This window comes from Melospiza melodia, unplaced genomic scaffold, assembly GCF_035770615.1.
Source record: "Melospiza melodia melodia isolate bMelMel2 unplaced genomic scaffold, bMelMel2.pri scaffold_18, whole genome shotgun sequence".
In the NCBI taxonomy this organism is placed as follows: domain Eukaryota; kingdom Metazoa; phylum Chordata; class Aves; order Passeriformes; family Passerellidae; genus Melospiza; species Melospiza melodia.
In genome coordinates this window covers 6,075,260-6,090,802 of record NW_026948525.1, presented here as the reverse complement: position 1 = coordinate 6,090,802, position 15,543 = coordinate 6,075,260, and positions in this window count along the sequence as shown.

The window sequence follows — 15,543 nt, the reverse complement described above, 5'->3', positions numbered from 1 at the left end:
CAGTAAAAAAGCAGCTATCAGCTAGGGGCCGAGGCAGGAGCAAGCAAGCAAGCAAGCCAGCAAGCAGCGGCCAAAAGCCAAAAAGCCAAGGTGCCTGGTCACACTCACTCCTCCCTCCCCGCCCCGCCGCGGCAAGACGGCCAGGGGGAGAGAAAAGAGAAAAGGCACAGCTGCCAGACACAACACATGATATTGGGATAAAGGCTGTCACCCCACAACACTCCACTCATTCAGTTAGGCCCCACCCACCCTTTTAAGCTCCACCCATCCCTTTAAGTCCCACCCACCCATTTAGGCCACACCCAACCCTTTGGGCCACACCCACCCACTTAGGCCACACCCCTCTGTTTATGCTCCACCCAACATTTAGCCCACCCAATCCCTTCAGGACCCACCCACATTTTAAAGCCCCACCCACCCACTTAAGCTCCACCCACCCCTTTCAGCTCTGCTCATCCCCTTAAGCTTCACACACCCCCTTTAAGCCCCTCCCTTCCTTTAGGCCCCACCCACCTATTTTAGCCACACACACCATTTGAAGACCCACCCAATCCTTTAATCCCTACCCACCACTAACCGCCACCCACCCTTTAAGCCCCACCCCTCTTTAAGCTCCACCCACCCCTTTAAGCCCCACCCACATCTTTAAGCCACACCCATACCCTTTAAACCATACCCTCCCCTTAAACCCTGCCCACCCTTTTTAAGCCCCACCCACCCGTCTAAGCCCCACCTACATCCTAAAGGTCAACCCACCCCTTTAATCCCCACTTCCCTATTAAGGCCCACCCACCCATCAAGCCCTGCCCACCCCATTAAGCCCCACCCATCCCTTTAAGCCCCACCCACCCATTTATATCACACCCCTCTAATCCCTACCCAACATTTAGCCCACCTAATCCCTTTAAGCCCCACCCACCCACTTTATCTCCACCCACATCTTTAAGCTCTACACATGCCCTTAAGCTCCACCCTCCCCTTTTGTGCCCCACCCTTCCTTTATGCCCCACCCACCTTTTAAAGCCACACCCACCATTTTAAGCCCCACCCTATCTTTTAAGCCCCACCTACCTCTAATTCCCCCCACCCTTTAAGCCCCACCCCTCTCTTTAAGCTCCACCCACCTTTTAAGCCCCACCCACCTATGTTTATGCCCCACCCATCCCTTTAGGCCACACCTACCCATTTAAGCCACACCCCTCTGTTTAAGCACATCCCAACATTTAATGCACCTAATCTCTTTAAGCCCCACCCACCTCTTTAAACCCCACACACATCTTTAAGCCACACCCATTCATTTTGACCCCACCCACCCCTTTAAGCCCTGACTATTCCTTTAAGCCCCACCCACCATTTAAGCCCCACCCTGCCCCCTGAAGACCACCCACCCCTTTAAGCACCACCCACCCATTTAAGTGCCACCCACATATTTAAGCCACACCCACCCTATTAAGCCACATCTATTCTCATTAAGCCGCACCCATCCCTTAAGCCGCACCCACCTTTTAAAGCCCCCACCCACCTCTTTAGCACCCACCCATTCCTTTAAGCCCCACCCACCACCCTAAGCTCCACCCATTCTTTTTAGCCTCACCCACTTCTTAAAGCCACACCTATTCCCTTTAAGCCACACCCACACTTTAAGCTGCATCCACTTATGCCACACCCACCCCTTTTAAGACCACCCCATCCCCTTAAGCTCCAATCACAATTTAAGCCCCACTGACCCTTTTAAGCCCCACCTACCCCTTTCAGCCCCACCCACCTTTTAAACCCCCTCAAATATTAAAGCCCCACTCACCTACTTAGGCCACACCCACACTTTAAGCCCCACCCATCTCTTTAATCCACACCCACCCCGTTTAAGCCCCTCCGATTCTTTTGGCCACTCCCTCCCCTTTAAGCCCCACCCACTCCTTCAGGTCCCACTCACCTTTTTCTCTTATTGGCCAGGACCTCCAGCGCCCAAAGCACCGCCTCTGGGCTGTGGTCAATCAGTACAGCCTGTAGGGGGCGCCACGTGACAGAGCAGAGGGCGTGGCCTGAGCAGAGCCATGCCCCCTTCCCCAGCTAGCCACGCCACCCCAGCCTTTTCCGACCAATCCGGAGCCTCCTGAGCCTTCCTGGGGTGATTGGCAGCTCTGCGGTTCATTAATTAATTGATTAATTGAGGAGTTAATTAGGGGTTAAGGAGGAAGGGGTGTGGCTTACCTGTGGGGCCACGGCCTCTGGATCTCCACCTCCCTGGCCTTGCACAGGGCCTTGACTGACACCGGCGGAGGGGGAGGGGTTGGGGGATTTTGGGGATTTTTGGGGGGTCCGGGGCTGATTTTGGGGCGTCCTGGGGTGATTTTGGGGGAATTTTGGGGATCCTGGGCTGATTTTGGGGTCCCTGAATGGTCTCCAGGCCCCGCGCCCCATGTCAGGCCCCGCCCACTCACAAGTACTTCTGGCTCCGCCCCCACGGCCAAGATGGCCGACAGCTCTGCCCGGGATTGGCCCGGCCTGAGAGGACCCAAAACTCTTTAAAAATAGCCAAAATCTCCAAAAAATGCCCCCAAATCCCCCAAATTTTCCCATAATCCACTCAGGAACCCCAAAAATCCCATCAAGAACCCCAAAGTCTCCTCAAAATCAACCAAAATCCCTCAAAATTTCTTCAAAATCCCCCCAAATCACCTTAGGAACACAAAATCCTTCCAGAATCACCCAAGTCCCCCCAAAATCCCTCAGGGAACCCAAAATCTCCCCAAGATCCCAAAATCCTCTCAGAAATCCTCCAAAATCCCTCAGGGACCCCAAAATCCCATCAAAATCACCACAAAATACACCAAAATCTCCTCCAAATTACATTAGAGACCCCAAAAATCACTTGAAAACTGCTAAAATCCCTCAGGGACCCCAAATTCCTTTAAAATGCTCCCAAATCCCTCAAGACCCCCAAAATCTCCTTAAAATCCCCCCAAATCCTTCAAAATCCCCCAAAACACTTCAAAATCTCAAAAAATCTCATCAGGAACCCAAAATTGCCTCAAAATCCCCCCAAATCCCCTCAGGAACCCAAAATTCTTCAAAAATCCCCTCATGGACCCCAAAACCTCCTCAAAATCCCTCAAAATTTCCCAAAATCCCATTAGGAACACAAAATCCCCTCAAAATCCTTCAAATTGTCTCAGAATTCCCTCAGGAACCCAAAATCCTCAAAAAACGCTTCAGGGACCCCAAATTCTCCTCAAAATGCCCCAAAATCTCCTCACAACCCCCGAGACACAAAAAATTTCTTGAAAACCCTTCAAAATCCTCCCAAGTCCCAGAGAATCCTCCAAAATCCCCTCAAAAATCACCCAAAATCCCCTGAAGGGCCCCAAAATTCAGTCAGGGACCAAAAAATCTAAAAATCCCCCAAATTCCCCCATTGCCCATATAAGGAAATTCCCTCATTGCCCATATAAGGAAACACTTCAAGGCCCTGCCCCTTCCACCCTGCCCCTTCAGGCCCCGCCCCTTTTACCTTTTATGGACTGCCCTCAGCGCCCCCTCGTGGCCGTCCCGCAGCCCAGCCAGGCCCGGCTCCGCCCCCAGCAGCCGAAGCTCTGCCTCTCGCTGAAGCTCCGCCCACCACCGACTCTGCCTCCTCCAGCAAGCCGTCTGGGGGGGAAAAGGGGACTCCAAAAGTTTGGGGTGAGAACTCCCAAATTTGGGGTTTGGGGGGTCTGGGACCCTGAAATTGAGGGTGGAGACTCTGAAATTGGGGTAGAATCCCAAATTTGGGGTTTCGGGGGATCCTGGGAACCAAAATATTGGGGAAGGGGACCCCAAAATTGGGGTTTGGGGGGTTCAGAGACCCCAAATTTGGGGTTTTGGTGGTCCTGGGAGCTCAAAAATGGGGAAGGGGACCCAAAATTTAGGGCTTGAAGAAAAATCCTGGGACCCCAAAATTGGGGATGGGGACTCGAAAACTGTGGTTTCGGGGTTCAGGAACCCCAAAATCGGGATTATGGGAGTCCTGGGATGGTGGAAATCAGGAGGACCCCAACATTTGGGGCTAGAGACCCCAAAATACAGTAGAGACACAAAAATTGGGGTTGCGGGGGTGTCCAGGGACTCCAAAATTGGGAAAGGGGATCCCAAAATTTGTGGTGAAGATACCAAACTGGGGCTTTAGTGGCCCAGGGACCCCGAAATTGGGGTCTAGGAGGACATGGGACCACAAAGTTGGGGGTTTGGGGGTGCTGGGACCCTAAAATTGGGGAAAGTGACCCCAAATTTGGGGCTGGGGTGTTCAGGGACACCAAATTTGGGATTCAGAGGTTCTGTGACCATAAAAATCGGGTCACAGAATCTCAAAATTTAGGGGTGGGGACCCCAACATTGGTGTCTGAGTTGTTCAGGGACCCCAAAACTGGGGTTTGGGAGCATCAGGAACCCCAAATTTGGGGTTAGGGGAAGGTCAGGACCAGCAAAATTGGGGTTTTGAGTGGGCAAGGAATCCCAAATTTGTGGTGAGGACCCCAAAATTGGGACTTAGGGACATCATGAGACCCCAAAAATGGCGCAGACCCCAAAATATGGGGGTGGGCAGCCCCAGAAATGGAGGTTTTGAGGGTAGGAACCTTTGTGCGAGGCCCACGTTTCCGGCTGGACTCACCGAGGCGCTGTGCCATTTCCTGTGCGTCCGCAATGGCGTCCCCCAGTTCCTGCACCTCATTCCGGAGCCGCTCCACGGCCGCGCGCAGCGCCCCCTGCTGGCCCGACACAGCCGGAGCGGCCTGCGCCAAAACGGCCCAAAAGCGCAGGAATTCAGCCAAAATTCACCCAAATGTACCTGAGAGTGTGCCCAGGGTTCTCACGATACCCAAAACTCTCAAAATATTGAGAAAATACCAAAAAAACCCCAAAATTCCACAAAAAAGAGGGTTAAAATTGGCCCTAATCTGCCTGAATTCACCTCAAAATTCACCCCAATATCCCTGAGATTGTGCCCAGGGTTCTCACAACACTCAAAACTCCCAAAAAACCGAGAAAAATCCTACAAAAAACCCCCCAAAATACCACAAAAATGAGGCTCAAAATTGACCCCAAAACTCCCTGAAAAAAATCCCCAAAAACTCTCCAAAATTCCCCCCAACCCCCCCCAAAAAAATCCCCAAAAATCTTATAAAAACGAGGCTCAAAAAAATTCCCAAGATTCCCCCAAAAATCCCCCCCAAAACCCCAAAATTTTATAAAAACGAGGCTCAAAATGGACCCCAATCCACCCAAATTCAGCCCAAAATGCACCCAAAATTCACCCCAATATCCCTGAGATTGGGCCCAGGGTTCTCATGATACCCAAAACTCCCAAAGTTTGGGGAAATCCCACAAAAAAACCCAAAATGAGGCTCAAAATTGACCCCCAAATCCACCCAAATTCACCCAAAACTCCCCCCAAAAATAATCCCCACAATTCCCCTAAAAAATCCCAAAATTCCCCCCCCAAAACTCCCTGAATAAATCTCCCAAAAATTGGCCCCCCAAAAACCCAAAAATTGTCCCCCAAAAAAATCCCCTCCAAAATCCCCAAAATTTAATAAAAACGAGGCTCAAAATGGACCCAAATCTGCCCAAAATTCACCCCAAAATCCCTGAGATTGTGCCCAGCATACTCATGATACCCAAAACTCTCAAACAAACAGGAAAACTCCACAAAAGAACCCCAAAATTCCACAAAAATGAGGGTTAAAATGGCCCCAAATCCTCCAAAAAAATCCCCAAAATTGCCCCCCAAAAAAATCCCCAAAATTGCCCCCCAAAAAAATCCTTAAAATTCCCCGCAAAAAATCCACAAAATTCCTCCAAAAACCCCAAAATGCCACAAAAATGAGGCTCAAAATTGACCCTAAATCCTCCCAAATTCACCCCAAAATTCCCTCAAGTAGCCCTGAGATTGTCAAAAAATCCCAAAATCTTTTTCAAAATTCCCAAAAACCCTCAAAATTCCCGAATATCCAAAAATCTCCAAAAATTCCCCAAATAATTCCTAAAAAAATCCACAAAATTCCCCTAAAAATCCTAAAAAACCCCAAAATTCCCCCCAAAAATCACCCAAAATTCTCCCCAAAAATCACCCAAAAATTTTCCAAAATATTCCCAATATCCCCCAAAATCCCACAAAAATGAGGCTCAAAATGGACCCCAAATCCACCTGAATTCCCCGCAAAATTCACCCAGATATCCCTGAGATTGTCAAAAAATCCCAACAACTCCCCAAAGTCTTTTCCAAAATTCCCCAAAAATCCCGCAAAAAATCCTCAAAATTCCCAAAAAAAATCCCCCAAAGAATCACTTTTAAATGCCCCAAACCCCCCAAATCCCTCCCAAAATTCCCACAAAACCCAAAAAAATTCTCCAAAATTTTGCATTTCGCCCAGAAAAAAAATCCCATTTCAAGCTCCAAAACACCCCTGGACCCTCCAAAATTCCCTCAAATCCCCTCCAAAAATCTCAAAAAATCCCCCAAAATCCAAAAAAAATCCCTTAAAATTCCTGAAAATTCCCCAAAAATCCCTAAATTTCCCCAAAATGTCCCCAAATCTGAGGGAACCCCCCAAAATCTTGGGTCCCCACCCCCAATCTGACCCCAATTCCCCCTCAGGTTTTGGGGTCCCGCTCACCTCCAGCTCCTGCAGGTTCCCGTACCTGAACCCCGAGTTAAGGAACAATTTGGGGATCCCCCAAAAATCTCCCCTTCAATTGAAGGTTGAACCCCCAAATTTGGGCACCTCTACCCAAATTTTGTGGTTTCCAGAATTTTCTATCCCAGGGACCCCCAAATTTTTGAGGATCCCCCAAAATTTTGGATACAAGCGCAGATGTCCTCCGATCTTCTTCACGTTCCTGTGGGGACACCCCAAAAATTCTGTGAGGGGAGAACCAGGAAAAGAGCGGGAAAAACAGCGCGGGGCATGATGGGAGCTGTAGTTCAGGGGGGTGGGGCCTGCAATGATGCTCTATGGGCGGCGCGGGGCGCAACGGGAGCTGTAAGCCCGTCTACAATGAAGCGCTGTAGGCGCGGAGGATGATGGGAAATGTAGGCCCGGCTAGAATCGAACTCAGTGGGGCGCGGGGGATGATGGGAGCTGTAGGCTTGGCTATAATGGAACTCAGGGGGGCGCGGGGGATGATGGGAGCTGTAGGCTTGGCTATAATGGAACTCAGTGGGGCGCGGGGGATGGGTGGGAGCTGTAGTCCCGCAAAGCATCTCCCCCTCCTTCCCCTTAAATTTTGGGGTCCTCTTTCAATTTTTGGGGTTTTTCACCCTCCCCAATGCTGGGGTCCCCCCTCACCGCTGGTTCCGGATGTGGTGGATGACGTAATTCCAAATGGGGGCTGTGGGGCCAGAGAAGAGCCTGCAGGGGAGGGAATTGGGGCACCCCAACATTGGGGGGTGACCATAAAATTCACCCAGGAGCCCAAAATTCAGCCAGGAACCCGAAAATCACCCCCAGGAACCCCCAAATCCACTCAGGATGCCCTAAAAGGGACCCCTCAGGACCCCCAAAACCATCCCAGGACCCTCCAAGGGGACCCCAAAACCTCCTCAGGACACTCTAAAAGCCCCCAGGACCCCCTAAATTCCCTCAGGATTCTCCAAGGGGACCCCAAAACCTCCCCAGTACTCTGCAAAGGGACCCCAAAATACCCTCAGGACCGTCAAAACCCCCCAGGACCCTCCAAAGGGACCCAAAATTTCCCCCAGGACCCCCAAAATCCCCTCAGGACCCCCCAAAACCTCCCAGGACCCTCCAAAGGGACCCCAAAACTCCCTCAGGACTCTCCAAAGGGACCCCAAAACCGCCCAGAACTCTCCAAAAGATCCCAAAATCTCCTCAGGACCTCCCCAAACCTCCCCAGGACCCACCAAGGGGATCCCAAAATACCCCCAGGACCCCCAAAACACCTCAGGACCCTCCAAAGAGACCCCAAAACCACCTCAGGACCCCCCAAACCCACCCAGGACCCTCTAAAGGGACCCCAAAACCCCCTCAGGACTCTCCAGGAGGACTCCAAAATCCCCCAGAACCCCTCAAAGGGACCCCAAAACTCCCATAGGACCACCCTAAAGGACCCCAAAATCCCCCCAGGACCCCTAAACCCCCTAAGGACACTCCAAGAGGACCCAAAATTCACTCAGGATCCCTAAAACCGCCTCAGCACCCTCCAAGGGGACCCAAAAACCCCCCGAGGACCCTCCAAAACGACACCAAAACTCTGTCAGGACCCCCAAAACCCAGCCAATACCCTCCAAGGGGACCCCAAAACGCCCTAGGATGTTTCAAAGGGACCCCAAAATCCCTTCAGCACCCTCAAAATTCCCCCAGGACCCTCCAAGGGGACCCCCAAACCCTTCCAGGACCTTCTAAAGGAACCCCATAACCTTCCCAGTACCAAAATGGTGCGGCCTTTAGATACCGCCTTCAAGGCCGCTGATTGGTTGCAAGCTGTGATTGACAAGCAGCTCGACCAGTGGGAGGTGGCGCCGGCGGAAGGCGGGAAGCGGCAGCTCCTGAGGGCGGTGGGGGGAGCGGGGGGGGGCGCGGATTTTGGGGAGATTTGAGGCGTTTTTGGGGCATTTTAGGGGATTTTTGGGAGCCTCTCGCCCCTGCCCCAGGGACGCGTCCGGAGCCGTGATGGCCGCCAAGGTGAAGGTGGAGAAACCAGGTGAGCTCGGCTGGGAGCCCCAAAAACCCCAAAAATCGCCGAAAAAAACCCAAAATTCCACAAAAATCCCACTCGGGACCCCCCCAAAATCCCTCAAATCCCCTCAGAAATCGCCGAAATCACAAAAGATTTCCCGAATATATCTCAAGACAACACAAACCCTGCCCAAAATTCCCAAAATATTCCCAAAATTCCACCCAGAATTCCCCAAATTCCTCCCAGATTCCTCCAGAACCCCCAAATTCCCCACAATTCTCAAAATGTTTTCCCAAATTTCTTAAAAACTCTTCACAAGACCCTCAAAATTCACCAGACTCCCAGAGCTGGACCCAAAAATGCCCAAAAATTCCCCAAAATTCCGAATTTTTTCCAATGCTGAACACCAAAATTCCTTAAATTTCCCCCAAAATCCCAAATACCTTCAAGAGTCTCATTTGAATCCCCCAAAATCCCAAAGAAAACTCAAAAATTCCATTTAAACCCCCAAAATCCTTTTAAGACCCCAAAATTGCCCCAAAAATTCCCAATATCCCCTCAAAATTCCCATTTCAATCCCTAAACATTAATTTTAAACCCTAAAATTTCTTCTTTAAACCCCCAAATCCCCTCCAGGATCCCCCAAATTTAAAAGAATCCCTCAAAAATCCCAAATTTCCCTGAACTTGTCCCCCAAATTCCCCTCAAATTCCAAAAAATCCCAAAAATTCTCCCAAAAATTCTCTAAAAATTGCCCAAATGCCCTCCAGAATCCCCCAAGTCTAAAAATAATTCTCAAAAATCCTCAAAATTTCTGAATTTCCCAGAACTGGACCCCCAAATTCTTCCCAAATTCCCAAAAATTCTCCCCAAAATTCCCAGTTATTCCCCAGATTTCCCCAAAACTGCCCCAAATCTATTCCAGGACCCCCAAATTCCCCAAAATTCCCCCAAAATTCCCAAAGTCTCCAATATTCCCAGAGCTGGACACCCCAAAGCCCCAAGACTCCACAAAATCCCCCAAAACTCCCCCCAAACGCCTTCCAATATTCCTAAAAATTCCCCAAAAAATCCCAAATCTCCACCAATTTCCCCAATATTCCCCAAAAAATGCCCAATATCCCATTTCAGTCCCTCAAAATTCCCATTTTAACCCCAAAATTCCCGCAAATCCCCTCCAGGACCCCCAAATATCCCCCCAAATTCCCCAAAATCTCTTCCACCATTCTGAAAACATCAAACAAAATCCCCAAAATTTTCCCATTTCAACCCCAAAAAATCTCCCAGAAACCCCAAAATTCCCAAAAAGTCCCAAAAATTACCCCAAATTCCTATTTCAACCCCCATAAATCCCCAAAATTCCTGGAGCTGGAGCCCAAATTTCCAAAAATTCCCCCAAAACTCCCCCAAATTCCTTTCCTCATTCCCAAAAATCCTGCAAAATTCCCAAAAATCAACTGAATTCCCCCCAAATTTCTTCTAAAAATCCTCTAAATCCCTTCCAACATTCCCAAAACATCCCCAAATTTCCCATTTCAATCCCAAAACCCCCCTAAAAATTCCCAGAATCCTCCCAAATTCCCCCAAAATTTTTCAAATCTCCCCAAATTCCCCCAATGTACCCAAAAAATCCCCCAAATTCCCCCAAAAATTTCCATTTCAACCCCAAAAAAATCCCATTTCAACTCCCAACCCCCCATTCCCCAAAAATTCCCCTCAAACCCCTCAAACCCCCTCAGCATTTCCCCAAATCCCCCCTAAGTCCCACAAAATTCCCAAAAATTCCCATTGCAACCCCAAAAATGCCCCAAAAGTTCCTGAAAATCTTCAAAATGTCCCCAAAATTCTTCAAACTTTCCACAAATCTCCCTTAAATGCCTTCCAATATTTTAAAAAATCCCCAAAACTCCCAAAAAATCCCCAATGTTCCCCAAGAAATCCACAAATTTCCTCAAAAATCCCCTTGTTTCCTGAGCTGGGGCCGCTTGGAGGCCCCAAAATCCCCCAAAACTGCCCCAAAATTCCTTCCAAAATGTCAAAAAAACCCCACAAATTTTCCCCAAAGTCCTATAAGAATTGCAAATTAAACCCCAAAAGTTCCTATTTCAACACCAAAAAAACCCTTAAAATCCCAAAACCTCCCCTAAAACTTCCCCAAATCCCAAAAAATCCCGAAATTTCCCCAAATTTCCTAAAAAAATTTTGAATTTCCCAGACCTGTGCCCTGGAGCTGCTCAGCATCACCTGGAGCCCCCAAATCTCCTCAAAATTCCTCAAAATCTCCTCAAAATTCCCCCAAATCCCACCCAACATTCCCAGAAAATCCCAAAATCCCTAAAAAATGTCTTCCAAAATTCAAACAAAATCCCAAAACATCCCAAATTTTCCCCCCAAAATTCCCATTTCAAGCCACAACATTTTCAAAAACTCCTCAAAATTTCCCCCAAAAATCCCATTTAAAACCCAAAAACTCCCCCTAAAAATCACCCAAACCCCCTAATTCCCCCCAAACTGTCCAAAATCTCAAAAAAAAAATTCCCAAAAATTCCCCAAAATCCCAGAAATTCTCCATATTTTCCCCAAATTCCCCCAAATTTCCCCAGTTTCCTAGAGCTGTCCCCCGGTGCCGCCCAGCGCTGCCTGGAGGCCCCAAATATCCTAAAAATTCCCCCAATTTTCCAAAAATGCCCCAAATGGCCCCAAAATCCCCCCAAAATTTCTTCCAAAAATCCCCCAATTCCTTTCAACATTCCCCAAAATTCCCATTTCAAACCCCAAAATCCCCAAATTCCCCAAAATCCCCAAAAATTCTGTGGAGAGTCAGGGCTGTGTGTGTGCAGCAGGAATGGGGCTGTACATTCAGTCAGGGCTGTGTGTGTGCAGCAGGAATGGGGCTGTACGGTCAGTCAGGGATCTGTGTGTGCGGCAGGAATGGGGCTGTACGGTCAGGGCTGTGTGTGCGGCAGGAATGGGGCTGTACGGTCAGTCAGGGATCTGTGTGTGTGGCAGGAATGGGGCTGTATGGTCAGTCAGGGATCTGTGTGTGTGGCAGGAATGGGGCTGTACGGTCAGTCAGGGATCTGTGTGTTCAGCAGGAATGGGGCTGTACGGTCAGTCAGGGCTGTGTGTGTGCAGCAGGAATGGGGCTGTACGGTCAGTCAGGGATCTGTGTGTGCGGCAGGAATGGGGCTGTACGGTCAGTCAGGGCTGTGTGTGCAGCAGGAATGGGGCTGTACGGTCAGTCAGGGATCTGTGTGTGTGGCAGGAATGGGGCTGTACGGTCAGTCAGGGATCTGTGTGTGTGGCAGGAATGGGGCTGTACGGTCAGTCAGGGATCTGTGTGTGCTGCAGGAATGGGGCTGTACGGTCAGTCAGGGCTGTGTGTGCAGCAGGAATGGGGCTGTACGGTCAGTCAGGGCTGTGTGTGCAGCAGGAATGGGGCTGTACGGTCAGTCAGGGATCTGTGCATTCAGCAGGAATGGGGCTGTACGGTCAGTCAGGGATCTGTGTGTGCTGCAGGAATGGGGCTGTACGGTCAGTCAGGGCTGTGTGTGCGGCAGGAATGGGGCTGTACGGTCAGTCAGGGCTGTGTGTGTGTGCAGGAATGAGGCTGTACGGTCAGTCAGGGATCTGTGTGTGCTGCAGGAATGGGGCTGTACGGTCAGTCAGGGCTGTGTGTGCGGCAGGAATGGGGCTGTACGGTCAGTCAGGGATCTGTGTGTGTGCAGCAGGAATGGGGCTGTACGGTCAGTCAGGTATCTGTGTGTTCAGCAGGAATGGGGCTGTACAGTCAGTCAGGGATCTGTGTGTTCAGCAGGAATGGGGCTGTACGGTCAGTCAGGGATCTGTGTGTGTGGCAGGAATGGGGCTGTACGGTCAGTCAGGTCATTCCCCCCCTGCAGTCAGACCTTTGCTCCGTACCTGGCCGCACCCAGCCGGACGTGAGCAGAAGGAAATGACACTGCCCAAGCCATAAAAACCCCTGTGACCCCTCAATAAACGCCATTTGCTGTCCACCACGTTGGTGTCAGGAGCATATGGACCGAGTGACCCTGGGCTTTGGGCCACCGTGCCGGACTGAGAACCAGGTCGCCACGCCTTGAGAAGGCAACAGTCATGCATGATACAGAATGAGAATAAAAGGCATATATTATTAGAAGAGCATCTGAGTTTTTCAGAGGAGGAGAGATTCATTGATGTCCCAGCAGTCAAACCTGTTCAAATACTTTGCTCAGGGCTTCCTTGAGATGAGAGGAGACCAGCAGAGGCCAAGGCCAGCCAGAGCTCTCTGTCCTGGCAGCTTTTGCCTGGGAGAACCCTTGCAGATAGGGAATTTTTCAGGGGGAGTATCAGTTTTGGCTGTGGGCACCTGGAAAGAGGGACGGTTCTTTTCCATGCGAAGGAAAGCACCAAGCCCCAGTTCTCCAGGGGCGGATGAGAGGCAGCCCTCAGTATTCCAAGATCAGCTGGTCCTGTCAGGTGGCCCCTGAGAGGCCAAACCAGCCAGACCTGTTCCCTGTTCCCTTGGTTCCACAAGGCCCTGCAGTGTCACAATGTTCTCCTTGCTTCTGCACTGTCACAATGGCCCCATGCTTCCATGTGGCCCTGCAGGGTTACAGTGTCCCTTTGGTTCCCTGGGGCCCCACAGTGTCACAATGGTCTCTATGATTCCATGGGGCCTTGCTATGCCACAATGCTCTCCATGGATCCACGCTGCCCCCAGGATCACAACGGCCCTTTGGCTCCACGAGGCCCTGGAATGCAGCAATGGCCTCTTGGTTCCACAAAGCCCTGCTGCTCCACACTGGGCCCTAGGGACCGTGCAGCCCAGCAGAGCCACAGTGATGGCCTTGGTGCCACGGCATCCTCCCAGTGTCACAAGGATCTCTTCATTTCAGAAGGCCTCACAGGGTCACAATGATCGCCACAGGAAGGAAAGCATGGAGCCCCAGTGTTTCAGGGACTGATGACCTGCAGTCACCAAAGGCCAAGGCCAGGCCTGTCTCTCTGTATTGGCAGGTTTGTCTGGGAGCAACTCTTGGATATTGGAAATTTTGAACGTTGAATCTCATTTTCAACCAATTTCAGCCTGGAGGAGAATTCTAATTCTTCTCCACAGAAAGTAAAGCACTGAGCCCCAGTGTTTGGAAGGCAGGGGAGAGCTGGCCCTCAGGAGGCCAAGGCCAGCCAGACCTGTCTGTAATGGCAGCTTTTCTGGAGGAGAAATCTTTGGATATAGGACTTTTGGAGGTGGAGTCCCAATTTCAGACATGAGCACCTGGAGAAGAAAGATGGGTACATTCCATAGGAAGGGGTGCAGCCCCAGGGTTTCAGGGCAGAATAGAGGCAACCACCAGAGTCCAAGGTCAGACAGAGCTGTCTGTCCTAGGAGCTTTTGTCTGGGAGGAAATCCCCTTGAACATAGGAATTTTGGAGGAAAAATACCAAATTCAGATATGGCCAGCTGGGCAGGAGAGACAGTTCTTTTCCATAGGAAGGAAAGCACTGAGCCCCAGTGTTTGAGGGCAGGTGAGACCCAGCTCTCAGGAAGACAAGGGCAGCCAGACTGGCAATGGCAACTTTTGTCTGGCAGCAATCCCTGGATATTGGGAATTTTGGAGGGGGAATCTGATTTTGGCCACAGATGCTTGAAGGAGAACAGCAGTTCTTTTCCAATTGAAGGAAAGCCCAGAGCCCCAGTGTTTCAGGAGTACAAGAGAAGAGACCCTCGACATGCCAAGGGCAGTTGGACCAGTCAGGCCAAGCCAACCAGACCTGTTCCCTGTTCCCTGGGATCCATGGGGCCCTGCAGTGTCACAGAGGTGGTATCATATTGGATCCCTGGTTCCATCAGGCCCAGATGTGTCACACTGGCCTCTTGTTTCCATGGGGCTCCAGAGTGTCACAATGGTCCCTTGCTTCCATGAGGCCTGGCAGTGTCACAGGGGTCTCCTTGGTGCTGCAGTGGCACAATGGACCCTTGGTTCCATGGGGACTCACAATGTCAGAAGGGTCTCCTTGGTTCCATGAGGCCCTGCAGAGCATCTTGATTCAATGAGGCCTCCAAGTGTCATCATGGCCCCCAGGATTCCATGAGGCCCCACAAAGTCCCAATGGACCTTTGGTTCCATGGGGTCCCGCACTGATCCATGGATCCTTAGTTCCAGGGGCTCTGGATTGTCACAATGGACTCCTTGGTTCCATGGTGCCACACAGTGTGACAACTGCCCCTTGGCCTGCCAACAATCCAGAGTGTTACAATGGTTCCTTGCTTCCATGAGGCCTTCTAGTGTCACAATGGTCTCCATGATCCCATAAGGCCTTGCAGTGTCATAACAGACCATTGGTTTCATGCAGCCCCACAGTGTCACTGTGGTCCCCTTGGCTCCACAATCCTCTGAAGTGCCACATGGGCCCTTTGGTCTCACAAGGCCTCCAAGTGTAAAAATGGCCTCCATGGTTCCATGAGGCCCTGCTGTGTCACAATGGACCTTTGGTTCCATGATGCCCCAGAGTGTCACAATGGTACCCTTGGTTCCACTGGATCCTTCATCCCATGGACCCCCACAGTGTTCACTGCAGTCCCCTTGATTCCACCAGGCCCTGCCATGCTCTAATGGTCCCTTGGTTTCAGTGGGTCCCAAAGTGTCAGAACAGACTCCATTGTTCCATGAGGCCCTACAATGTCACTGTGCTCCTCTTGGTTCCACAGGGCCCCACAGTGGAACAATGCACTCTTGGTTCCATGACGTTCCTCAGTCCCAATGGTCTCCTTGGATCCACAGGTTCACAGTGGCCCCTTGGCTCTGTGTGGCCATGCTGTGTCACAATGGCTCATGGTTCCATGAGGCTACACAGTTTAACAAG